Source organism: Phyllobates terribilis, unplaced genomic scaffold (assembly GCF_046119375.1).
Source record: "Phyllobates terribilis strain yellow unplaced genomic scaffold, ASM4611937v1 Scaffold_1__5_contigs__length_1240528914, whole genome shotgun sequence".
Classification (NCBI taxonomy): Eukaryota; Metazoa; Chordata; class Amphibia; order Anura; family Dendrobatidae; genus Phyllobates; species Phyllobates terribilis.
Window position 1 is genome coordinate 1,134,147,182 of NW_027362761.1, and position 13,404 is coordinate 1,134,160,585.

A 13,404-nucleotide genomic window follows, 5' to 3' on the forward strand; every position below is an offset into this window, starting at 1 on the left:
GAGGATTCTGTTGTATGGTGCAATGAAACAATACTCAAACTTTTTGAGCCTTTGGATCAGTGATATGAGTGAGGAGGAAGAAGGAGACATACGCTGAGGAGAACACCCTGACTACAGGTAAGTATGATGGTGGCTCGGTGATGCCTATATGACGCGCCCCCCTGGGCCATGGGGTACTCGATATCCGGGCCGGTCGATGCTGCGGGATGTCATAGTGGCTGTGACCCGGTCCGTGACCCAGGGCGGTCAATTAAAGGGGAATAAAGTAAAAGGGGAATAAAGTTTTTAAAGATAATGTTTGTGACGCCACCTGTGGTATGTGACTATATGGGGCTGCCGCTGCGGTGCAGATCCTCTGGAGCTGATGGTGACGCAGCAGAGTTGGTTCAGTGCTATGATCTGCAACATGTACTAAGGAAAGATAGGGTAAAGCTGTCCCTACAGTAAAACTAAGCTGAATCCCTACGATGTAGCGGGCTGCCTGTTCCTAGCGAACAGACCCACCTTAGTCCTCGGCTAGTCTGAACGAAGACCTATAGCATTAAGAGAGGGGTCCCTAAAAGAGCTAAGGACTGGGACAAAAATGGGACACCTCCAATACAGAGAAGTTGTTGCAGAACCCAAAAGGCAAACTGACAAAGGGTACTAGAGGTCCCAGAAGGACCAAGCAAACTGACAGAGAAAGGCACCGAAGCACCAGGCTAGAGAAACAGTCAAACACTGAAGGCCAGCACAGCCAGAACGGCGGAGCTGGAATATAAAGGCAGATGGTCACGTGACCGCAAAACACAAGATGGAAAAAACAAACAGGAGGGTTCTAACAGTACCCCCTCTTTTATGAGGATCCTCCCGATCCTCCAGGCCCAGGCCTATCCGGAAACCTCCTGTGGAAAGCTTTAACAAGCCTAGGAGCAGAAACATCATCTGTCCTTACCCAGGAATTGTCTTCGGGACCGAAAACCTTCCAGGAGACAAGATACTGTAATCTCACTCTATGCCATCTAGAATTCAAGATACGAGAAATTTCATATTCGCAGTCTTCCACCACAGGAGGAACTGTGACAGTGGCGTCCCTATCAGATACATCAGCCTTTTTCAACAAGAAAACATGAAACACAGGATTAATCTTCCAGGAACTAGGGACATCCAACCTAACAGCAGACGGGTTAACAACCTGAAGCACTTTAAATGGACCCACAAACTTAGGACCCAGTTTTTTAGAGGGAATCCTCAACCGCAGGTTCTTCGAGGACAACCAAATAATGTCACCCACAGTAAACAAAACCTCCTTACGTTTCCTGTCAAAATACTTCTTGGACTTCTTGTTATCCTCTTGAAGTTTGCAACGTACATTAGTCCAAACTCTCTCCAAGTCACCAGAAAAATTCTCCTCCTCCGGCACTGCCGACCCCAATTTGGAGAACGAACCAAAAGACGGATGTCTCCCAGTACAACAAAAAAAGGAGAACACCCAGTAGAGGAGGATGTATGATTATTAAGAGCAAATTCTGCGAGAGGCAGAAAATCAGACCACACCTCTTGATTGTCCGCCACAAAACAATGCAAAAACTGTTCAACATCCTGGTTCTTTCTTTCAGTCTGTCCATTAGACTCAGGATGATACCCAGACGAAAAATGACAAATGGACTCCCAACCTGTCACAAAAAGCACGCCAAAAGCGAGCCACAAACTGAGGTCCCCTATCAGAAACAATATCCGTGGGAACGCCATGGAGCTTGACAATCTCCTTAACAAACGCCTTAGCAAGTGTCTTGGCGCAGGGCAACTTAATGAATGGAACCAAATGACACATCTTACTAAAATGGTCCACGACCACTCAGATGACAGTAAAACCCTCGGACACAGGAAGATCAGTAATAAAATCCATTGTGAGATGCGTCCAAGGCGCACTAGGAACCTCCAGAGGGCAGAGCAGCCCCGCAGCTGGAGTATGTGAAGCCTTTAACCTAGCACACACAGTACACTGACACACCCACTTGATGACTTCTTTCTGCCATCCAGGCCACCAAAAACTACGACTGATAAGTCTCTTAGTCTCAGAAATTCCTGGATGACCTGCCAACCGAGACTCATGACACTCCACAAACAAATCTCTCCTAAAGGCTCTAGGCACGAACAACCTCCCATGGGGAGTGTTAGATGGAGCATCATCTTTAGCTTTCCGAATCCCATTCTCCAAAACGGAGTCCAATGCCACCACCACAACTCCTTTCTGTAAAATGCTCTCCTCCTCCTCGGCACTCACCGTAGGAGAGAAGCTGCGAGATAAAGCATCAGCTTTAACATTCTTAGTACCAGGGATATAGGTAACAGAAAAATGAAACCGAGAAAAAAAAAGTGCCCACCTAGCTTGACGGGCATTCAAGCGCTTGGCCGCATCCAGATAGATCAAATTCTTATGATCTGTGAAAACCTGAATAGGAAATCTAGAGCCTTCCAAAAAATGACGCCAATGTTCAAACGCGAGTTTAATAGCCAGCAACTCCCGATTTCCAACATCATAATTCAGTTCGGTTTCCAAATTTTTTTTAAAAAAGAAGGCACAAGGATGTACTCCACCCTTGTTCTCCTGAGACAAAACTGCTCCGACCCCCACCGATGAAGCATCGACCTCGACCAAAAAAGGCTTGGTCTCATCAGGCTGCATAAGGATAGGGGAAGAACTGAACCTCTCTTTGAGATAATCAAACGCTTCAATGGCTTCAGTAGTCCACTGGGCCGTATTCGCACCTTTCCTGGTGAGATCGGTTAGAGGTTTAACAATTACAGAAAAATTCTTAATAAATTTCTTGTAATAATTGGCAAAACCCCCAAATCTCTGTATAGATTTCAAACCAATAGGCATAGGCCATTCCTGCACAGCCTGAACCTTCACAGGGTCCATCTCAAAGCCCTCGCTGGAGACAATGTAGCCCAAAAAACTAATTTTTCTGCACAGCGAACTCACATTTCTCCAGCTTAGCAAAGAGTGAATTATCACTCAATAACTGCAAAACTTCACGTACACTCTGCCAATGGGACTCTAGATCTGGTGAGTAAATCAAAATGTCATCCAAATACACAACCACATTCTTACCAATCAAAGGTCTCAGGATGTCATTGATAAGGTTCTGAAAAAATGCAGGTGCATTGGTAAGACCAAAAGGCATCAACAGATTCTCAAAATGACCTACCGGAGTGTTAAAAGCAGTTTTCCATTCATCACCCTCCTTCACTCGTAACAAATTGTATGCCCCCCGGAGATCAATTTTAGAGAACCACTTGGCCCCTACTAACTGGTTAAACAAGTCAGGAATTAATGGCAATGGATAGGAATTGCGTACGGTAATCTTATTAATTTCACGAAAATCCAGACATGGACGTAAACCCCCGTCCTTTTTTTTAACAAATAAAAATCCAACTGCCACAGGCGACTTAGAAGGTCTAATGTGACCAGCAGCCATACTAGTCTGTATGTACTCCTCCAAGGCCTTTATTTCAGGGATAGTCAGATTAAACAAGCTCCCGGAACAAACTCAATGGCGCAATCATAATCCCTATGAAGAGGTAAAACTTGTAACTCCTCCTCTGAAAAAACCCTCCAAAAATCTTGAATAGGTACAGGTAATTCCCGTTTTTCCACAGCCGCAATGCGACCATTACAACATTTATCATAGCACTTCGGACTCCAAGACTTAATCATATTAGTAGACCAGTCCAGTAAAGGATTGTGCAGTTTTAACCAAGGCAATCCTAGAACAACTGGAGAGGGTAAATTATCTAAAACAACCAAGTCCAAAATTTCTTGGTGAACTCCATTGATAGTGAGGGGAAATGCAGCAACCTTGTGAGTAATACATTTCAAGGGAGTGTTATCAATTGCAATCACAGAAATAGGTGATGACAAAGGTTTGGATTTCAATTTAAGGTTTTCCAAAAACCCTTTATCAATCACATTAAGTGTTGAACCACAATCCACAAATACCTGAAATTCAATCAAATCTCCCTGCAGAGTAGTACTCCCAGAAAGAATTACTCCTGCAGAGCGTAAACGAGCTATATGGGCGTACCTGACCTTTTTTGTTTTTCTTTACTTAAACGACGCTCACAATACTTAATCAAATGTTCAGCTTTACCACAATAAAGACACAATCCCTCGGCGAACCTCCGGTCTCTTTCCTGAGAGCGGAGTGACATCGCCCTAACCTCCATCGGTTCTCCGCCGTCTGAGCAGATTTTCTGGGGACTAGGAACTGACATTACAGGAGTCTTTACCTCATTCAGCCTGCATCTCAGCCTCCTGTCCACATGAACAGCTAATTGCATGGCATCCTGCAGAGCCTCAGGTGCAGGGAATGCAATTAGCAGATGCTTAACCCTTTCACTCAGACCAGCAAGAAATAAACATTTCAGCGCAGGATCATTCCATTTAACTTCTGAGGCCCATCTCCTGAAGTGTGTGCAATCATTTTCAACATCACCTGACCCCTGATTCAAACGCCTGAGTTCTGCTTCAGCAGATGAGATTCGATCAGGATCATCATGTAATAGCCCCATAGCAGAAAAAAATTCTTCAACAGACCTTAAACACGGATCATTAGGTTGGAGAGAAAAGTCCCACCCCTGTGGTTCATTGCGCAAAAGGGACATAATAAAACCAATGCGCTGTGATTCATTCCCAGGGGACCTTGGTCTCAAACAAAAATATAACAAACAAGCATTTTTAAGGGAAAAAAAATCCTGCTGTTTACCATAAAAAACATCAGGCAGTCCTACCTAGAGTTCGACAAAATGCGCTTCAGAACAGCTACTCACGTGGTGCTGAAGCTCGGCTACCTTCAGAGACAATCCCTGCAGGCGTTGAGCCAAATCCTGGACAAAAACCATACTGATCCCCGAATTTCTTTCCTTTTAGTTTTTTGGGCTGGACTTACTGTTATGATCTGCAACATATACTAAGGAAAGATAGGGGAAAGCTGTCCCTACAGTAAGACTAAGCTGAATCCCTACGATGCAGCGGGCTGCCTGTTCCTAGCGAACAGACCCCCCTTAGTCCTCGGCTAGTCTGAACGAAGACCTATAGCATGAAGGGAGGGGTCCCTAAAAGAACTAAGGCCTGGGACAAAAATGGGACACATCATAAACAGAAGTTGCTGCAGAACCCAAAAGGCAAACTGACAAAGGGTACTAGAGGTCCCAGAAGGACCAAGCAAACTGACAGAGAAAGGCACCGAAAGAACCAGGCTAGAGAAACAGTCAAACACTGAAATCCAGCACAGCCAGAAGGGCGGAGCTGGAATATAAAGGCAGATGGTCACGTGACCGCAAAACACAAGATGGAAAAAAACAAACAGGAGGGTTCTAACATTCAGCTCTCCACAGGCAGAGCTTAGCTCCAGGGCAGTAGATGGTGATTTTGTGAGGTAGATGTTACTGGTGCTGTGTAGTGCAGGGCTGGTGATGGCATAGCAATAATTCTAGGACACAGTGAGGTGCAGTCTTCAGATTTTACTCACAGTTACCACGCTGCTCCTGGTAACAACTGCCAGCTTATAACTGCCCACGTCGTCCTGCATTCACCAAGGAAGGGGTTCAGCAGCTCTCAAGTATTTCAGGAGTACTTAAACGGGACCCCATTCTATGTTCCTTCCTCTGTCGTCTTCCTGCGCTCGCTCTCACCCTCCTGACCTGCTCCTCACAATCAGTGTCCCAAGCCGGTAGCCTCGGATCTTGTCGGGCGACCTGCAGTCCCCTGGACCCTATGCGGCCACCTTTTCGGCGATATAATTGTGGTAGTTGGCAGCTGCACCTTGAAAGTACTTTAGCCTCCGGTTATCTAGCTGAGCCTGATTCTTCTCCACTAGTTTAGGGGCTGGTCCCCTCTGCGGCCTGATCCCTCCACATCTGTGTAGATTCGGGCGCACGGGTGGCTTCCACACTCGCCGTGCCCCTGGGATCCCCTCTGTTCCTGGAGCCTTCCCTCTGCTCCCGTCCTCTCTCAGTCTGTCCTCCTGGGCCTCTCAGCCTAGGCCCAGCTTCTCTCTCCTCTCCTCCTGAGCAGAGCTCCTCCAGAGCTCCTACTCCCAACTCTCTCTCTTCTGACTCTCTCCTCAGACTGATCTGTCTCCTTCAAGATGGTTCCCTTCTTATACTCCTTCTGAAGGTGCTCCCTTGATCTACTTCCTCCACCCACTATATGGTTCCCCCTCTCTTGGTTCCCCCCCTTCCAGCCAGGGGGCAGGGCTCAGCATTGTACACTTGCATCTTGCCCCTGCCTGCTGGTCTGGAATGGTGTAGTGTTGGATGCAGGTGTTAGGGTCCTGGGCAGTACCCCATCCTTACCTAAGAGTGGGACACCACACCTCTGGGTGAGATGCAGTACCTCTGAGGCGATTGAATCCCCAGGGGCACCACATACCCCCCTGGTAAAAAACAGCACATCCGCGGCCTGGAACAGAGCAAAAACAGGTGTTTTAGACATACAAAATTTTTATAATGCATTCACTTAGAAGAACAATCATACATTTTTCTTCCCTTTATGGGAGGCTCTTTTCTTAAACGTTACAGGTTTCTTTATCAAAACATTATAAAAGCACTTTTAATAACATTGTCTTCACATATCAAACATTTTTATCACTTTTCAAGTAAGTTCAGCAAACTGTAGTGAGATCTGTAGCCGGGTGTCCATCTCACCGGATAAGGTGCAACATGAGCAACATGAGGGACCTGTCCGAAAACCCTCAACGTAGGCCCTGGGCGTGGCTGCAGGGCTTAGGTGATCCTGCTGTTGGACCACGTCTTCGGCCACGCTAAACGGGTTTTTGTTCAATGGTCTTTTTATGTAAAACCAATAAGAAGCACTTTAAGAAGTGCAAACTATTTACAACGGAAAGTTTTTAGCTGCTCACCGTCCACAGGCTAAATGTCCTTGTACCTTTACCGGGTACTCTATAAAACTTTTCAAACACACACTTTTAACTTTGCATTTTTGCTATACCCTTCCGTGTAACTATATACAGTTCAACTTTTAACAGGTAATTCAATAGTGGTGCTCCCTCCCGTGAAACACCTGTCCGCTATAGACTAGCCCAGCCGGGTCAACTGCCTCGGACTGCAGAGGCATGTCCTCCTCCTCCTCCACTCTGTGAACATGGAGGGCGTACCACCCCCGTTCTCCTTGGTGACGGGTGTAGGTGACTCTGTCTCCGGGGTTCTTAGCTGCAGCCAGAGCAGAAGCTGCTTGTGGACGGCCAAGATCAGCGACACCAGAAGTCAGGGGCATGTCCTCCGCGCTCGCCTTCTGCACATCAAGCGCATGCCACCCCCTCTCTCCTGAGTATTGTGGTAACCAGGCCGCTCCTGGGATGTATGGTATAGACAGTGGCATTATGAGGGCTGCGGCAGCACCCGCTGTTGGAGCGTCTCTTAAGGTGGGCATCTTTCTTCCCCCCTAGTTCACCCTTGCTGGGATAGGACTCACCGCTCCGGATGCTTATGTCCTCGCTCCTTGCACAGCCAGTCACCGAGACTGCTCTGCTGGTCACTGTACAGCCGCACTCTTGCTGCACAGCTTCTCACACTTGTGTTGTATGTACAGAGCTGCAGCAGCTCGGATCACACAGCACAGAGCTGCAGTAGCTGGGATGGATGGGATGGATGGGATCACACAGCCCTCTGCAGGGGGAGACAACAATCTTCCCCCCTCAGTCTGATGCAAAGAGGAAGGCTGGCACCTTTCGGCCTGAGTAACAGACAACTCTGGTACAGTCTATGTGAGTGGGAGGGGCCTGTTTTGGTGCCATTTCTGAGGCTCCGCCCAGGATGGGACACCCCACATATCTTTAACTCCGCATGTGCTACAGTAATGGCTGCAGTTTATACAGTTATACACAGTCTTTGTGGCACACAGGACCCGTTTATACCGGGCTTCGAATCCTGTTCGTGACGCCAAGTATGACGTGCCCCCTTAGCCGTGGGGTACCCGGTAGCCCGGCTGGTCGATGCTGGGGGATGTCACAGTCGCAGTGACCTGGTCCGTGACCTAGGGCAGTCAATTAAAGGGGGATAAAGTAAAAGGGGAATAAAGTTTTTAAAGATAATGTTCGGGCGTGGCCTAGCTCTTGATGTGAGAGGTCGGGTGGCAGTGCCTCTCCACCACCATTAGCTTCAATTATCCTGCACAGAGCCCGAACCAGCCAAATCCCTTATCAGGAACTGCTGTCTGAGGGTCCCGGGAGTCAGAGGCGAGCTTCTGCCAGACTCAGAGAGTCCAACATGGGCCGCAAAAGGCAGAAGGATGCCGGGGCCTGCAGCAGTGCCTCAGCCCAAGATGGCACCGAGACAGAGGAAGAGGCGGGAAGGAGGAACACAGCCTATGCACGGAGGCTGGAGGCTTCAGCACGGCTGCACAGGTATGCGAGGGGCATGAAGGCAGATGAAGAAGGAAGTGAAGGCAGTGAGAAGCATGGAGATGAGGAGGAAGATGGTGAGGAGATGCCTGTGCCTGTGCTACATACTGAACAGCAGGAGGAGGGGGATGGTGACACTGTGCTGGCAGCTGAAAGTTCAGATGAGGCAGAGCCGACTCTGCGAGATGTATTCCAGGCTGTCTTATACTGCAAGACTGCTTTAACTGCTCTGACAAAGCAGGTGAACGGTCTGAAAGCCGACATGGGAGGCATTGAGGCTTCTATGCAGAAAGTTACAGCCAGATTGACTGAGGTGGAGGGCAGAGTTGGTGTAACAGAAGATCATTTAACCTCAGTGCAAAAGACGCAGCAACAGCACACTCAGAGGATCACGGTAGTGGCTAACAAAAACGATGACCTGGAAAACCGGTCACGCAGGAACAATTTGCGTATTGTGGGCATCCCTGAAAGAGCTGAGGGTGCTGACCCAACGACCTTTGTTGAAACCTGGCTGCTGGGAAAGTTTGGGTCTAATATCCTGTCGAGGGTGTTTGCTGTGGAGCGTGCCCATCGATTGCCCATGAGACCCCCAGTGCCTGGAGAGGGCCCTCGTACGATGTTAGCCAGAATCCTGAACTGCAGAGACCGGGACACTATCTTACGTAAGGCCAGAAAATTGACAGATCTTACCCTGGAGGGCAAACGCATTGAAATATACCCGGATTACTCGGCTGAGGTGCAAAAGCTGCGGCTACGGTATGGTGAAGTGAAGAAACAGCTCCGCTCTTTGAATGTGAAATACTCTACAATTTATCCTGCCAAATTAAGAGTAGAAGCCTTTGGAAAGGTCAATTTTTTCCCGTCACCGGTAGAGGCCGCCTCGTGGTTGGAGCGGAACCGGAGCAAATTGAGAGAAGCTGAGGACTCGGCACGGTGAATGCACGACCCTGCTATCCTGACTACTGGACAGGGTTGTGGTTCTACATTGCTCTGCGAAACCGCAGAGGAGGGGGAGAAACCCCCGCTGGGATCTACGTTTTATAGTTAATTTGTTTGATTAATGGTTCGGGACTATGCATATTATTGATTATGTGGTGGAGAGACTGCCAATGCTGGAGGAGGACACGGCGCATGTTGATATGCGGTATACTACGATGTTGCTCAGGTTCTTTGAGCTCCCACTCTCACGTTGGGAAGAGAGTGACAAGAGAAGGGTGGGGGGAGGGGGTGGGGGGAGGGGGAGGTGGATGGGTTGGATTTGCGGGAAAATGGGGTTGCTTATGCTGTTTGACCTGGTATGCTGGGGAACAAAATGGAAAGATGTTACTTGATGATGGTGGATTGTTTTTTCTAATGCACAATGAGTAACCGTACGGTTCGGATTTTAAGTTGGAATGTACGTGGTATATCTGACAGGATTAAGAGGGCAGCAGTTCTGAATCACATCAGATCTTGTGATCCTATGATTGCGTGCTTACAGGAGACCCATCTCACTAGAGATACTAGGCACTGGCTATCGAGAGGGTGGATGTTAAAGACATATCATTCCACTTATTCCTCGTACTCCAGGGGGGTGTCAGTCCTAAAACACAAAAACGCACATTATGAAGAGCTGGCAGTGCAAGTAGACAGTGAAGGGCAGTATGTATGGATTGCGTGCAGATTGTATGGACACAAAATGATTTTAGTGGCTTTATATATCCCTCCACCTTATTCAAAAAAGGAACTTCAAGCAGTAATGGACTTGACGGCCAGATGGGGGGAGGCTCCGATGTTGATTATGGGAGATGTTAACAACACCATGAATGACTACTGGGATAAAGTACGTCCGGCAGGTATGGAAGCTGGACGGGACGGAATGACTGCATTTGGCACCTACGTGGGGGAGCTGGGGCTGGTGGATCTGTGGAGAGTACGAAATGAGGGTAAGAGGACCTTCTCGTGTCACTCGGCTACACACGGAACACTGTCAAGGATAGACCTGGCTTTTGGGGATACTGCTATGGATGGGATGGTTGGGGAGGTGGAATACCTACAGAGGACTCTATCGGATCATAGTCCTATGGTTGTCACGCTTCTAGTGGGATCTGCTCAGGGTCAGAGGGGAGGTTGGCGTCTTCACCCGACGTGGCTTAAAGTGGTGGATATGGGTGGCATAACCAAAGAACTAGAGCACTTCTTCCAAGTGAATGAAGGGAGTGCTGAGGCCACAGTGGTGTGGGAGGCTATGAAGGCATTTACGAGGGGACTCTTTATAAGTGAGATCTCACGGTGTAAGACCAAAACTAAATTGGCAGATCAACAAATAAAGGATGACTTGACAAGGGCAGAGGCAGACATGATTTTGGCGCCAACGAGTGTAGCTCACAATAGACTAAAATTGGCACAGGAGGCAGTTAATAAACTGCACATGATGCAAGCTGAGAGGAAAAGGGCATTTCAGCAAGCCCAATTCTTTGAGGAAGGAGAGAGAGTGGGTCACTTGTTGGCGGTGATATCTGCGGCACAGAGGGAGTCTTCCAGGGTGTACAGGTTGAGAGACCAAACGGGGACGACTCTGACAGACACAAAGGACATATTGGAGGTCTTCAAGGAATATTACATGGCACTGTACAATTCAAGAGTACGGGACACGGAGGGGGCCGTAGAGGAATTTTTGGAAGGCATCTCACTGTCTAAATTGTCTGAGGAAGATAGGATGAGGTTGGATGAACCTGTGAGTGTGGAGGAGGTGGAATGTGCAATTCTGTCTATGCCCAATAACAAATCACCGGGTGCTGATGGTCTACCTGGAGAGGTGTACAGGGAGCTGGTGGAACTGCTAGCTCCAAAATTGAAATCTGTGTTTGATGAGGCTTTGGTGAAGGGGGCGTTACCGAGATCAATGGAGGAAGCGGTGATAGTGGTTCTGCCAAAGGAGGGGAAAGACCCCATGGATGCGGAGTCGTATAGGCCCATATCGTTGTTGACAACGGATGTCAAAGTACTCGCTAGGATCCTGGCCACCCGGCTCACCGGGGTTGCGCATACTGTTATTCACGAGGACCAGTCGGGCTTTATGCCCAACCGCTCCACGGCTGTTAACTTGAGAAGATTATTTCTTAATATGCAGCTGCCTGCTGATAATGGTGGCGGGAGAATAGTGATGTCATTGGACGCTAGAAAAGCATTTGATAGCGTGGAATGGAAATATTTATGGAAAATCATGGAAATAATGGGATTTGGCCCCGCATTCATGGCCTGGGTGAAGTTATTGTACTCATCCCCAAGGGCGGTAGTTAAGGTGAATGGTGAAAGGTCCAGGATGTTTGACTTACATAGGGGCACAAGGCAGGGGTGCCCGCTGTCCCCGCTATTGTTTGCGGTGGCAGTGGAGCCCCTGGCGGCCAAAATAAGAGCTGAGAGAAGAGTGGTCGGATTTAAATTTGGGAGGCTGGAAGAAAAATATCACTGTATGCCGATGACATCCTGTTATTTCTGGAAAATGCAGGAGAGACATTGGGGTGCACGATGGATGTAATTAAACACTTTGGGAGCATTTCGGGACTGGAGATAAACTGGCACAAGTCTTATGTCATGGCTGTAGATAGACCAATAAAAGCGGAGGAGATAGATGAGAGGGGGAAGCAGCTCCAGCTGGTTTGACAATTTAAATACCTTGGGATATGGGTGGCGCTTCCATTGACACGATTCACGGATCTGAATTTAGTTCCTCTGCTAGAGAAATTTAAAAAGAAAATAGGTGCATGGTGCCAATTGGCTTTGACGGTGACGGGTAGAACTAACCTGATTAAGATGGTCCTTATGCCACAACTAATGTACGTTTTGCACAACTCACCGATATGGCTACCAAAAAAACGGTTTCAGGGTATTGATTCTATCTTCAGATCCTTGATATGGGGCAAGAGGCAGGCAAGGATTAAATTGGGAACGCTGCAAAATGGGAAGGAGGAGGGAGGATTGGCCGCACCCAATCCCTGGGTCTATTTCTTGGCAGTACAGGGCCAGCATGTCAGGGGATGGAGAGAACCCGATTGTGGAGGGGCAGCTTGCCGGGTGCTGGTACATGTGTCGGGGAGACGCCCACTGGTCCAGGCGTTAGAGGATGGTACCTTTAAGAAATTGGGAGCAATATATCCTACCTTAGGCTTGACTCAGAAGGTATGGGACACTATTAAAAAGATCAGGGGGGTGGACGGGCTGACTAAGTACTCACCGGTGTTGGGCAATGAACATCTGCCGGAACTTAATAAGCTGTGTCAAATGGGCAATTGGAAGGCGCAAGGAGTGAGATATGTGTGCCAGCTGCAGAGTGGAATGGACCTGAAGACCTTTGAGAAATTGAGAGAAGAATTTGATTTGCCTTTGGTGTGGGGATTTCAATACTATAGGCTTCGACATGCTTGGAGGGCACAGTGTGGATTGGGAGCCATGACGGTTCAGGGTGACATTGTACTAGACTCTGTGTGCATGAAGGGAGGGACGAGGGGAGTCATATCGAGCCTATATCATGACCTACTGCACTCCTATCTGGGGGGAAATCACTTCATTGCAAAGAGTAAATGGGAAAGGGAGGTGGGTACCCTCACAACAGAACAATGGGAGGCAATTCTAGAATATGTCCCGAAGATCTCTCTAAGCGAGCAGGCACGGATCTCCCAATTATACATAATACATAGGACATACAAAACACCGCTGCGCCTGTACAAGGCGGGCTTGAGGGGAGATTCCAATTGCCCTAGATGTGGCACGGACCAGGCCGGACTGCTACACATGCTATGGTCATGCCCGCGGCTAGTGGCTTATTGGTTGGTCGTTGTTAACAAAATTGAGAGGGCTTATACATGTACAATTGACAGAAACCCGGTGCTGTGTGTTTTGGGGGAGGTGGATGGAATACCTGTCTCAGAACATTACAAAGTGGCGATAGCGCGATTGCTATATGTGGCACGCAAACTAATAGCACGAAAATGGACAGATTCGGAACCCCCCACTA